The sequence below is a fragment of the Typopeltis vanoorti genome, chromosome 7 (genome assembly GCF_054136105.1).
Source record: "Typopeltis vanoorti isolate ZY-2024b chromosome 7, IOZ_Tvanoo_1.0, whole genome shotgun sequence".
Classification (NCBI taxonomy): domain Eukaryota; kingdom Metazoa; phylum Arthropoda; class Arachnida; order Uropygi; family Thelyphonidae; genus Typopeltis; species Typopeltis vanoorti.
Window position 1 is genome coordinate 148925228 of NC_143555.1, and position 14221 is coordinate 148939448.

The window sequence follows — 14221 nt, forward strand, 5'->3', positions numbered from 1 at the left end:
AAAATGAAAGCGTTTGAGAACAGGAACCAAACCTTGGAGATTCAGTGGCAAGGATAGAAAAATCAGAACTCCATGGTGGACACAGGAAGTTAAAGAGCAGTGAAGGAAAAGAAGAAAGCATATCAAAAATTCCTGGCAAATAAGTCAGCTTGTGCTCTTAGAGAATACAGAGACAAATGGAAGAAAGCTAAACACTGTGTTAAACTAGCTAAACAAACGTCATGGGAGGACTTTGGAAAGAACATAGAAAATAAATATAAAGAAGGTGGCAAAATATTCTGGAGGTAGTTAAAGAAACTTAGAAATGGAGGAAAGAGTGTCATAAAAGGAATTAGAGATGGTAAGGTGACATGAAAACTGGAGAAAAGGATATCCTTGAAGTATGGAGTAATTACTTGGAAAAACTGCTAAACGAACCAATCAGTGATGACAGTACAATGGTATTAAAAACACTGACCAGGCATGCAGTCAGGAAAACATATCCATACTTGAAGTAGAAAAAGTCATCAAAAGTCTGAAATGTGGAAAGGCAGAGTAGATGTTATTCGACCAGAAATGCTCAAGTATGGTGGTATAAAAGTCGTACAGTGGCTGCACTGCATAGTTCAGAAGGCCTGGACAGAGGGACGAATTCCCAATGATTGGAGTAGAGCTCTCATAGTACCCATATATAAAAAGGGAAATAAAACTGAATGTGAGAATTACAGAAGTATTTCCCTACTGAGTGTTCCTGGCAAGATCTATGCAAGTATACTTGAGAAACGGTTGAGAAGAATCGTGGAAAAGAAGGTTACTGAAGAACAAGCTGGATTCAGGATAAATAGAGGCTGTCAGGATCAGATCTTCACTTTACGACAAATAGTTGAGAAATCATGGGAATATAAAAAGATCTGTATTTAAGTTTCGTCGATCTGGAAAAGGCAAATGACAAGGTGCCAAGAGAGACGGTATTCAAAGCGTTACAGTTATATAGTGTCAATTGAGCATTATGTCAAGCAATACTTAGTCTTTATTTGAGTTGTAAGTCAGCAATTAGAATTGAAGGAAGTACAGGAAGATGGTTTAATGTTAAATCTGGTGTGACACAAGGCTGTACATTATCCCCTCTGTTATTCATTATCTATATGGATCACATTATGAAGGAAAGTGGTATTAAACATGATATCAAAACTGGAGATGTTAATGTCAGCTCTTTGCTTTATGCGAACGATGTTACTTCTAAATAAATTCAGTACAAGTCTGCAAGATTCCCTGACTAAATTGAATAAATGTTGTAATAGATATGGTATGAAGGTCAGCAATAAAAAGACAAAGACAATGAAAATAGGCAGAATCATTGAAAATGTCAACTGTGTTGTGAATGGAGAACCTGTGGAACAAGTAAAACATTTCAGCTACTTGGGCACGATTTTTAGTGAAGGTGGTAAATTAAATATGGAAATAGACGACAGAATCCACAAAGTTGGTATGGTGGGAAGTCAACTGAATAAATTCATATGGAATAAGAGAGAAATTAGTCGGAACACTAAATTAGCTGTATACAAGACAGTGTTCAAACCAGTAACTTATGGATCTGAGAGCTGGGTCAGAAATAAAACACTTGATCAATGACTAGAGACAGCAGATATGAGTGTCCTAAGAAAGATTATAGGGGTGAACAGATGGCATCAATGGCAATATCATATTAAAAACAAGGATATTAGGAAAGAACTTGACATTGTCGGCATCCAGGAATGCATTAGTAGAGCGGGTATGGTGGTATGGTCACTTAAGCAGAATGCGAGAGGAAAGATTAGCAAAACAAGTGTTCTCTGCCATGTTGACAGGAAAAAAAGACCCAAAACAAGACCAAGATATAGGTGGATTGATTCATTAAAAAGTGCCTTAGAAGACAGAAATATAAGATCTGATAATGTTGGAGTCTTGACAAGTAACAGACTGATTTGGAGGAAAATTATTGATAGGAAGTTATAATGATGTAAATTTTTCATGTAGTACTACCATATCCTGTACACCCCCTTGAGGATATATATCAGGAATTTGATGATGATGATTAAAGGTATATAATTTTATATATGGTGATAATTAAAGGTAGATAAAATAATTATAATAATTAAACCTCCCAAAGTTTTCATTAGCCAAAGTCGTTTTAGCTTTAACTTTTAAAAATCTGTAAGAATACACTCTCTATTGGTAGACTTCATTGGTAGTTAGTTGAGTTCATTTCTGGTGTGGATTTGTATACTTGTGGATGACAAAAGTATACTGTAGAATATCTTCCACAATTTCGTGCTTCTAAATTTCACCTCGTTCTACTCTATGAAATAGTGTAAATTATGAATGCAATTTATCCACGTTTCCTTAAGAATACTTCATACTTGCTTATTCGATGGTCTGCTGAAAAAAATCCAAGAAAACAGTTCCTAAAGTTGACTAGAATCAAACTATTGTGATGAAATTACGATTTTCTCTTGATTTGTGGAGCGTAAGTGAAGACAAGCTATCCCCCATTTGCCTAAACAAAGTATACTGACCTATTTCATTGTGAAAGTTTTTCATGAAAACCAAATGGGAAAACGACATTTCAAATGGGGATGTATTAGGAAGAATAGAATGATGGCAAAACAGACATCGCTTCTTTATATGATTTCTTCGAAAACAAACAGGTCCTAATAAAGAAACTAATGAACGAAATCAGGAAATAAAAGAATAAAGATGGGAACAAGAATCGATGAATGTGATGTAGATACCTTGAAGGAGAGGAGAAATCATTGAGAAGGAAATAAGGAAGTAAAATTAATGGATAGAAAATCCATTCGGTGAATAGACGAGGAATCGTGGACAAGAGAGAGATTCCTGAGAATCTTCTTAATTTTAAAAGACATTAGTAAGTTTTAAAGCAGTTAAGCAGAGTAGAAAACAAACTTAGGTGAACGAATACCACAAACAAGTCCAGAATCGCCTTAATTTAGAAATATTTGTAATTCAAAAACTCCCTCTAAACTTTTAGGCAAGCTGATATTTTTTATTGCGTTTTTACCCATATCTGACAATAACAGAACGGGGGTAGGAAACATCAGATTATTCTTTCTCTCTTTTTTTCGGTTGTTTTTATATTCCAAAGATGTTTATCTATTTCTGATTACAATCTACACCCGGCGCTTAAAACATAACGCAAAAAAGGGGGGGGGAAGTAAAATGCCTTTTTTTTCTCTTTACGAGTAATATTTGGAGACCTGAAATAGGAGAATTTATGTCCCGTACGTCATAAACAGCTGCCCACGGCGCGCGAGATAGTTAGAGATGACGAATGCAGCAGCAAAACCGTAAAGATGGCCCGTTAGGAAACATCTGAATGTACATTTAATGCAAGAGTCCGTCTAGCGTTACTCAGAAAAATCGTTTTGCCAATGGAGCAAGTAACTGGAAAGATCTCGTGTAAGTGTCTTCGATCAAACCACTGCAGAGGGGGAAATGGGAGTAATTTATGTCTCCATTTTAGCTGCATTCTCAATATCCACGACAGTGGCTTAGGATAAATCAAATTTGAGCACGGAAGATCCCTCGTAGGATGGGAACTAAATTTGGACTCAATACCCGCTGTAACACTCCACACCGTGGAAGGTGATAGAAGCGGCCTTGTTCTCTTGTGTTCTCCGGTGATAAACAGAATTCGCTATGGTCTGGGTATTTATAGTCTACTGACCCACATAATCTACGGCCGTATTTGAAGAATGTCTGAAAAGAAAACTGAAGGGTGGGGAGAATAATTCAGGAAGTTGTAAACATTGTTACTGATGCAGGGTTTTCACACTCAAATCAGGTCCAATCCAATACGATTTTTTTTTCAAATTCTATACATATACATAATATAATACCATAACAGAACATCGAATTGGTTTAACAAAATAAAATGAAATTAATGAAGGTCGCTTCAAAACCCACTAATGGACAATTCTGCACGTTGATGGTCCTTATATCTGAAAAGCTGTAGCACTATAGAAGTGTTCTGGTATAAATCTAAGTATATATCTTTAATCTGTAGAAACCAAACGTTATCTTTAAATTTCTTTTCAGGAGGACCTTTTGTTTCCGGCATAGAGTTCATAAAAACATTTTGTCTATAGAGATATCAAAACCACCAATGATATAATGGACTCTCCTTTCATGGATTGAGAATTACTAAATTAATCTATAGATTTGTGTTAAAAGTTTAGAAAACTATTTAATAAGAAAGCATTTGATGAATAATATTTCCTTTTTATTTATAAAATAAAAAATATTATTTTATAAAATATATAAAAGTCAAAATAATCCTACACCTATTTTATATTTTTATAAATAGCTTATAAATTTATGTAATAGACAGTTCACAGTTTTGTGGAGGTGAGAACCACCATACCCTTGGAGGGTAATGGATGGCAATGCTGTAGCCAATGAAGTTGTAACTGAGGCTCGGCTATTGCTGTTACCCTCCTGCCATGATCAGAGCTTTAATAGCTCAATAACACCTTATTCCTACACTGTCCTCTACAGATAACGGGGAAGATGAAAAGCATTCTTGCTTCGCCCCTTTAAGCCAGTCCTTATAAGGACTATTTACAGTTTTGTGTACAAGTGTGTTGAAATTATAGTGGTCTCTGATCTCTGATAGTCCTTTTTAGGACTTCCAGGGCAACAAATGGTAATGCTGTAGCCAATGAAGTTTTAACTGAGGCTCGGCTAGTGCTGTTACTCAGCCATGACTAGAGCTTTTTAGCTCAATAACACTCCATCCACACAGATATTCTTCATTCAGATGACGGGATAAAGAGTCAAAGACTCAGTCCATCGCCCAGTTCTTTTAAGAACTTTTGTGTACAACTGCTTTTGGGCAGATGTTTTTCTTCCGATATGATGTTTGGATAATAATATATGACATCAGGATTTATGAGGTCTTATCTTTGTGAATTGAACTAGTAAGGAAAGTCTTTAATTTATTAGGAATCATTATTATACTAATACTAAGACGAGAAACTTTAAGAATACGTACAAACGTTGCATATCTTATAACTTAGCTTAGCTTAACTCAGCTTAACGTTGCATAACTTATCTTCTGATCCATGACTGATTTAACTCACTACTTGGTGTTATTGATGTTTATAAATATATTTGCCGGCTTCGTTGGTCAGATGGATGGCTGATCCTCTCTCCTGCCAACAGGCTGTGTGTTAGAATCCCGCCGAGAGCATGAATGTTTGTAATTATCTTTAGGTTTCGAGATGAATTTCATCTTCTCGTAAAAGATCATTTTCCTGCTTATTGGAGGCTTGAAGCAGCTTGAAAAAGTTCCATCTTTGATTGCTATAGCAAAGTTCATGCATTTTATAAAAATCAAAAGAAAGTTAAAAATTAACTAATTAAATTAATTTTTGTTAATTAAATTTGGATTTATGTACTGTAAGCAATTGTACAAAGAAAACGTAACCTTTGGAAGGAAAAACTTCCCCACATTTCAGGAGGTGATATCGATCATGGGTTATGGCTGAGAACGTTAGAGGTATCAAAAATAGCGGGGGGGGTGAACTGAAGCAAGATCTTTCTTGTGAAAAATAAGAGAATAATTTGGATAAATAATTATTTTTATATTAATTTTATGGCTATTTTTGCCTATTTTTATATTCTTATTTGATGTACGTTGGATTTTACAAGTTTCAAGTATATTTTATTTCATAAATTGTATGCTTTGTATACTGTTTCAGTAGTTGATTCTACTCATAATTTAATAGTTAGTTGATGTTTTATAACTTTTTCTTTCCAATAAACTTATAGAGGTAAGATTAGCTCCAAACTGTGCATTATATTTCTTCAGCTACGTATCTGTTTTTACTATTCTCTTGAATTTTAATTGCTTTCTCTTAAGTTAGAAGTTGAAGCTTTTAGAATACATGTAGAATAATTACAATAATAACAATAAGTCTAATTACAGGGTCGTGTATTATTTCCAAGGACTTTGCATCACTTGCTCCAAAATCATTATATTTATAGTGATATTTTTATAATTACAGTATTAGGTCTTTTATCTTTATATACACTATCTACCAATAATTGTCGGACACTTTAGCAGTTAACAGTTGACACAGTTAAACAACCGTCCGGTACAGGCGAGGACAGTTGGTTAAGGCCCATCTCTTCATACCATCCTATAACAGCTGCAGCTTTGTGACATAGGACATTGTCGTCTTGATAATAACACGGGTCCGTTCCATAAAAACTCCACAGTGTAGGCAGCACCTGATTGTCCAGAATATCAAGGTATTGAGCTGCCTTCTTGACACCATGGACAACGACCAGTGGTCCCACTCCAAACTAGCTGAATGCACCCCACACCATTACTCCTCCACCGCCAAACTTTACTGTGGGTACAAACCAATGTGGTAACAAGTGTTCATCAGGCTGCCTCCACATCCATACCCTGCCATCGGATTGGAAACAGATGAACCTAAAATCATCGCTCCAGAGTACGTTTTACACTGGTCCATTGTCCGGTTCCCACGCGCTTTGCACCAGGCCAGACGAGCCGCCTTGTTCGTTATTGTGACGTTCGGCTTGTGTGCCAATGCCCTTCCGTGGAAGCCCAGTAAATGGAGTTCTAGTGCTCACCATGGTGTTACTGCTACTCTGGAACTCATCACGGATGATCTGGCCGGTTTTTGCGTGACACCCATTTTAACACCGTTTTGTCCCTGTCTCATTTTCGGCGGCTGCCCTTGGTGTTTTCCTGTACTGATGATGCCAGAATGTCTCCATTTCTTGATCGCATCGTCATCTGTTGATTTGGATGCTCCAGTTAAGCGGTAATGGCATGTCTAGACATGCCACCAATGTGACAACCCACGATGACACCTCTCTAGAAGTCACTGAGTTCAAGTCTGTGGCCGTACCACTTGTATTCTACGATGAAATACTGCTTCCTACTATCTGTGCACCAGCTTTTATATTATTAGCAAACCTGAAACGTTCCAAAACTTCTAATAGTAGGGGTGTGCGGATAATTATTGGTGGATAGTGTATTTATCATCATCAATTTCCTGATATGTATCCTCAAGGGAGTAATTATCCTCAGATCTTATATTTCTGTATTCCACAGTACTTCTAACTGAATCAATCCATTAGATCTTGGTTTTCCTCTGGAAGACCAATTTAGTGGTAAGATCACTTAAATTCCTATTTAAGTGATCATACCACTTTGTTGACAGATTTTGAAGGATAACACTCTTACTTATAACACAGAACTATAAATTTACATTAATTAGAACCTCAGTTTTGTATGCTGATAATTTAGTGTCATTATAAATTTATTTAGTTGAGTGCCACCCAACTGTGCCTAAATAGCTGAAATATTTTACTTGTTCATTAGGATCTCCATTCAGAATGAAGCTGAAGTTCTATCCTCCTGTATATTTTAATAGCTTTGGTCTTTTTGTTACTGGTTTTCATGCCAAATTTGTTATAAATGTTATTCAATTTAGTTAGAGAATCCTGGAGACTTGTACTTAAGAGTATAACATCATATTTATCCATCTAAATGATAGAAAATGATAGATTTATAAATGTATACATATATAGCAAAATAGATCTGTTTATCTCTCCATATAATAGGTAGTATTTAAAATCGAAATATCAGTCAATTTAGTTTAATGATTAGGCTTCTCGAGCCTAATCACAAATGTTACCAACAGTCTGCTATGTTTGTTGTATACCTCGAAAAGTCTAGCTATTGATGGATCTTTAAAAATTTAAATTATAATTTTTAAAGCCTAGAAAACCTAAAAAGAAAATTCTGAACAATATCAAATGTATAAATTTTATAACTCTTCATTTTCGATCTAAATTTGTTAGAATGTCGTTCACAAACCAGATACTGCAATTTTTACTGTTAGCCGACTGTGTGACGTCACCAGTGACGAGGCAAACAAACTCGAGCATTAAGTGGCACGATTTACAGACCATTGTGGGTTGGATCCATTTGAGGTTGCGTGTAAATAGACGCCTGTTCAGAACGAGTCTCTAGATACCACTCTGGTAACCTGCACTCAACGTTAAGTCAACAAAAATTCCACTCGGGAGACAAATTAAAAACGGAATAAAGAAAATACACACCCGATATAAGACGTGTTTCTCCGACGAGGTTGTGATGGTAATAGTAGAATGTTACTTCATATTTACTTCACAAATAAGAAAGAAATCCTCTGGTGGTATTGCACGCGACTGTACACGGCCCTGCTAATGGTTAACCGCACAGGAAAGTATCGTAAAATAAAATTTTTCTTCTGTATGGAATTAGGTGGAATTTTTTTCTCCATCTTTTAACAATTTGCAGAAGTTTGTAAAACTTTGTATTAGAAAAAAAAATTAATTAAACAAATTCGGCTACTCTGAACTCCAAAAACGGTTTTCGTTTTTGGAGTTCAGAGTAGCTGAATTGATAAAATACAATTTTATCAAGTGTAAGAATAATTGTTTGAGACTTTTATTTTAAAATCAACACGGTACCTATCGTTGTTTTCTTCCCCCCCCCCCCCAAATCTCTAATCTTAACAACAGCTATATTATCATGCCAATAATTCCAGTGTAGTAACAATTAAACAAAGAATAATAGATATTTCACTGCCACCTGGCGGTAAATTTTGGTATGTAATCTAGAATAAAAAGCAAGGAGAAATTATATATATATATATATATATATATATATATATATATATATATATATATATATATATATATATATATATATATATTCTTTAGTTATTTCCTTTTTCATTTATGTTAATCCACAATTCTGTGTAGCAATTTAGAAATTCTTCTAATTTCAATTCGGTGTTTAATTTTATGTTTTCTTTGGTATCTGCATTTAGGTGTTTCAAAATCTTATATACATTGGGACTTATTTCATATAAATCATGTTCTAAATTAGAAACGACTTCGTTCCATGATTCTCTATGTCTTTTTATGACTTCTCTTTTAGCTATGGCTCTTATTCTTTTATATTCTATTTCATCTTCTAATATTTTACTGCTTAACCATTTGTGATAGGCTTCTTTTTTCTTTTTGATTATTTTTTGATTGTATCATCCCAGATCTTCAGTTTTTTTCTTTTATTGAATTTTTTGGTCTTTCCTAAGCTTTCATTTGCTGTTGCATTTAGTATCGTTTTTGTATTAAGCCATTCTATTTCTATTTCTTCATTTTGTTTTATTTTATCTAGATATTGGTTAATTCTTTGTTCATATAGCCATTGTACATTTGTGTCATTCGAAAGTCTAGTTTTATAAACAAATGTTTCAATTTTTCTTTCTGTTCTTGCTACTTGTAGCCATTTAGGTGGTAATCTTAATTTTATTTTAACAAGGAAGTGGTCACTGCTTATTTCATATCCTCTGTGAACTCTAACATCTAGTGAAAATTTTGATGTCTTTTCATTTAGTGTGAAGTAATCTAATATTGATTTCCATCCTCTTGCTGCCCAAGTATATTTATTTATGTCTTTATGTTTATAGAAGGAATTCATTATTTTTAGATTATTATAAACTACAAAGTCAATCATTTTTTTACCATTCCTGTTTAGAGTATGTTCTCCATGTATTCCTATATTATTGTTAATTTTCGTGTTTCCAATTCTTGCATTTAAATCTCCAGCTAAAATTACGTAATCCTTTTTATTTATTTTATTATATATGTTTTGTAGCTGATTATAAAAATTAATATTATCCTGTTCTCTTCCTTCTTCTGGGGCATATAAACCAATTATTGTTAAATAACCTCTATGTATTTTTATTCTAGTTTCTATTATTCTTTCATTCCATAATTTATAATGTTTTAACTGTTTTGAAAGGGAGTTATGAATCCAAATCATTATTTCTGCTTCTGCTCTTTGGTCTCTGTCAACTCCACTGTATATCACATTAAAATTTTCGGTTCTCATGGTTCCTTTTAATTTCTTTTTTGTTTCAGTGATTACTGCTATTTTAAAATTTCTTCCATTTAATAGTTGGTCTAATTCTATTTCTTTATATACTGTTCCTCTTACATTCCAGTTTGCTATGTGTATTATATTTTGTCGTTTCCATTTTTTACCTTTTCCATTCCAGGGTCGTTTCCCATAGATTGAATCCGATTATCTTTTTCTGTCTGCTTACAAGTAGAATTATGTGCTCCATGTCAGGGGACTAGCCTGACGATGGACTAGTTCAGTGGTAGGGATGCTACCTTAAGGCTTCTGAACTAGCCTTTTTCCGAATTTAAACCCTTAGGAGGAATAGGGTATATTGAAGGGGGGAAGAGTAGATTATAGAAGATTTATAGTAAGGTTTATAGAGAGGGCATAGTTGTAAGGCCAGAAATGAAAAGACCCCATAGCCCTCGAGTACTCTAATAGCATAAGGGTCATAAAATAAGAAGAGTTGGCTGATAAGGCCTTATACCAAAGTTTACAGTAAGTGGGTCTTCCTCAAAGTAGAAGAAGGAGAGGATAGATCCAGCTAGGGGTTCATGGAAGTGCCGCTTCCCTTACAATCAAGATGATTTCCCCTTATGGCCCTGTTGGTCCATGAGTCCTTATTCAGTATATTCGGACCACCCCACCATATACACACACACACACACACACACACACACACATGGTGAGCTCCCCTATCCGCCACCTAAGGGACACGCTCTCTCTAGGGGTTACAGGGTCCCCTGAGAGAAAATAGGATTTATATAGGAAAAAACTGTAAAACAATCCTATATAAAAATAGGATTGTTTTGCAACATATAGGTTCGATAAAATTTTCTTTTTACCTCGCTCATGCTTCAAAGCTTCAGTCATCCATTTTTTGGCCCCTGCGATTAATTCTTCTGATTCCGCGAATGTATGGAGTTGTGTATTTCTTCATACTTCCAGTAACAATTTCCTACGCACATAATGCTTCTGCCATTTTTTTAAAAATTGATCTCTCACATGATACGTCACAGAACCTGTAACACAACAATACCGTGTATGGGGAAAATGTAATATCTCATACTATGGCACAATCGAAAGCTTTCTTGGCACCTTACCGTAATCACCATCTCCATAGTTCCAAATATGTCTCAACTTAGCTACAGCATATTGTCACTTCCACATATTGTCATTTACACACTGTCACTTCCCAAGTCAAAACTGTGTGATCATTTCACCAATTCGAATCAAACAAAACAGTGAGAATACCTCCCTCCTGAAAACTCATTCAGAATCACTCATCTTAATAGGTTCATTGAAGCATTCGTGATCCCACTCCAAAACCACCATTTCCATCCACGGTCTAGTTCTTGTTTCCCTACTTAGACAATCTCTCCTCCACCTAACAGCAATCTACAGCTTCTCACTACTATTTTCACCCTGATTCAAAGCATCTTCAGCAAAGAGATCTCCCCTGCCCTCAATTGTTTCCCATAGATCAAGATACAAGGCTGGGTTCTTTGGAGTTATGACTAAACAACTAAGACTTATGAGCTAATGTATGTTGCCTGACAACTACGCAGGATGCAGGACATATATGGCGCAGAGGGTGAAGCTTGACGCTTTTGATATTCCCTGTTGTCTGTTTCGGGAGCAGTGATAGGAGTGGTTTGTGAGCTATTTTACTTTGTCCTGAGTGGGCAAAAGTGGTTATGCGTCGTTGAATGTTAGGATGGCTTTCGATCTTTTATGTTTCCAGTGGTCATTACCGTCATAGTTTACGGCTTGCTGAATTAGTTGGTTTGGATGCGTAGATGCCTTCATAATGAATTTCTCTGCTAGGGAGCGTAGTAGTGGAGGGATGTAGGGGATATTTATGTCCCGGTGGATCTGGGCGTTCCTGATGAACCACGGAGCGTCCAGTATCATTCGCAGGCACTTGTTTGTAGTCTTTGTAGCTTGAGGATGTTTGTCTTGGAGGTATGGCTCCAGGCTGGGGAGGCGTATATAACTGTGGGACGGATCACTGTCTTGTACAGTAGAGTTTTGTGTCTTGAGCTTAGTTTGCTGTGTCTGCTGATCAAGGGGTATAGCTGGGCGATAACTTTTGAAGCTTTGATGCATATGCTCTTGATGTGGCTGTTGAAGCATAATCGCTTATCGAGAAGTATTCCGAGGTATTTTGCTTCAGTTTTCCAGGGAATTTTGGAGTTGAACAGGGTGATGTCTCCTTTGGGGGATGCTCGTCTTTTTGTGAAGAGTACCGTTTTGCTTTTCTGGGGGTTTAATTGTAGTCGCCAGTCTTTAAACCATTTTTATAGATTCAGGATGGTGTCTTGTATTTTTTTGGTAACGAGATGTGGTTGGCGAGATCAGGCTAGAATAGCCGTGTCATCTGAATAAAGGGCGATGCTGGATGTGAGAGGATTTTGAGGGATGTCTGCCATATAGATGTTGAACAGGATCGGCGCTAGCAGTGATCCTTGAGGAACTCCAGCGAGGATTTTCCGTTGGGTTGAGACTGTTTCATTGATTTTGACTTGCTTCCTCCTGTTTGAGAGGTATGATTTAATCAGGTGTATCGTGTTTATGGAGTTTGTAGAGGAGGCCTTGGCGCCATGATAAGTTTGCGATGATAAGTTTGTAGAGGAGGCCTTGGTGCCAGATCTTATCGAAGGCCTTTGAGATGTCTAGGAAGACGGCTCCAGTGTGCTGATTCCAATTAAATCCTGTGGTGATGTATTCTACCAGTTTATGGATTTGGGTGTATCCTTCTGGCTATTTATCCTTATTTTATTTTTTATTTTTTTCCAAAAAATATTTTTAAAAAATCAACTGACTACCACTACTACAAATTAGCATCTTATTTTAGGACAAGTTTTAAATATTTTGATTTCCAACATTATATTATATTTTATATTCAAAAAAATATTCCATATGTACGTATTTCTTTCTTTTTTTTATTTTTTGTCTACATAGGCGAAGCAAGAATGCTTTTCATATTCCCCGTTATCTGTAGAGGACAATGTAAGGATAGGGTGTTATTGAGCTTTGAGCTCTGATCATGGCAGGAGGGTAACAGCAATGGCCGAGCCACAGTTAGAACTTCATTGGCAACAGCATTGCCCTCCTTAGGTACCCATTTTAGTAGCCTCGTACGATATTCATGGGCTGCAGTGGAGCTATTCTTATCCGGGCCACTACACGGAGAAGTACATATATTTCTATAACCATAACCATAACATCACTGGCCATGAGGGTGAAGCAAAATACTTTTTTATTCCCCGTTGTCTGATTGGGAGGACGAATTGAAGGAACGATTTATGAGCTACAAGCTCGCCTTGGGGGGGGGAATGGAAATTACTCGGCGTTGCTATTTTTTAGGATGGCTTTTGGCCTCTTGTGTTTAAAGAAGTCAGTTTCGTCGTAGTTGGTTGCCTGTTTCACTAGATCGTTGGGATGTGTAGAGATTGTTGAGAAGAATTTTGCCGCTGTAGTTTGTAGGAAGGAGTAGATGTAAGGGATGTTTGTGTCTCTATGCAGTTGGACGGTTCTTACAAACAATGGTGCTTGTAGGATCAAACACTTGTTTTACACTCTCTGTAGCTTGAGGATGTTGTTGTTGGATGTGTGGCTCCAGGCTGGAGATGCATATGTCACTATGGGGCGGATCGTCAGCAGGTAGAAGAGTACTTTGATTGTTGCATTTAACTCGCTTTTTCTGTTTATTAGAGGGTAAAGTTGTGCGATGGTTTTAGATGCTTTCCTGATGTATATTCTTAAAGTTCTTAAAAGAACTGGGAGATGGACTGCGTCCTTGACTCTTTATCCCGTCATCTGAATGAGGAAAATCTGTGTGGATGGGGTGTTATTGATCTAAAAGCTCTAGTCATGGCTGAGTAACGGCAATAGCCGAAACTCAGTTAAAACTTCATTGGCTACAGCATTTCCATTCATTACTCTGGAAGTCCTGACTTCCGTGATGTATATTCTAACAACCTAACACTTTAAAACATTTTTAAATGAATGAATTTTATAAAGTATTAAAGTTTATTAATACACCATAAACTTTTAATATGGCGTAAACCATATTAAAAGTGTTAGAGCTAGATTCGGCACGGGGAGATGGAAAAGTATCGACCGTGAGATGCGTTGATTAATACCCTTGTAGCGTAATGGATGGCAATGCTGTAGCCAATGAAATTTTAACTGAGGCTCGGATATTGCTGTTACCCTCCTGCCATGATCAGAGCTTTAATA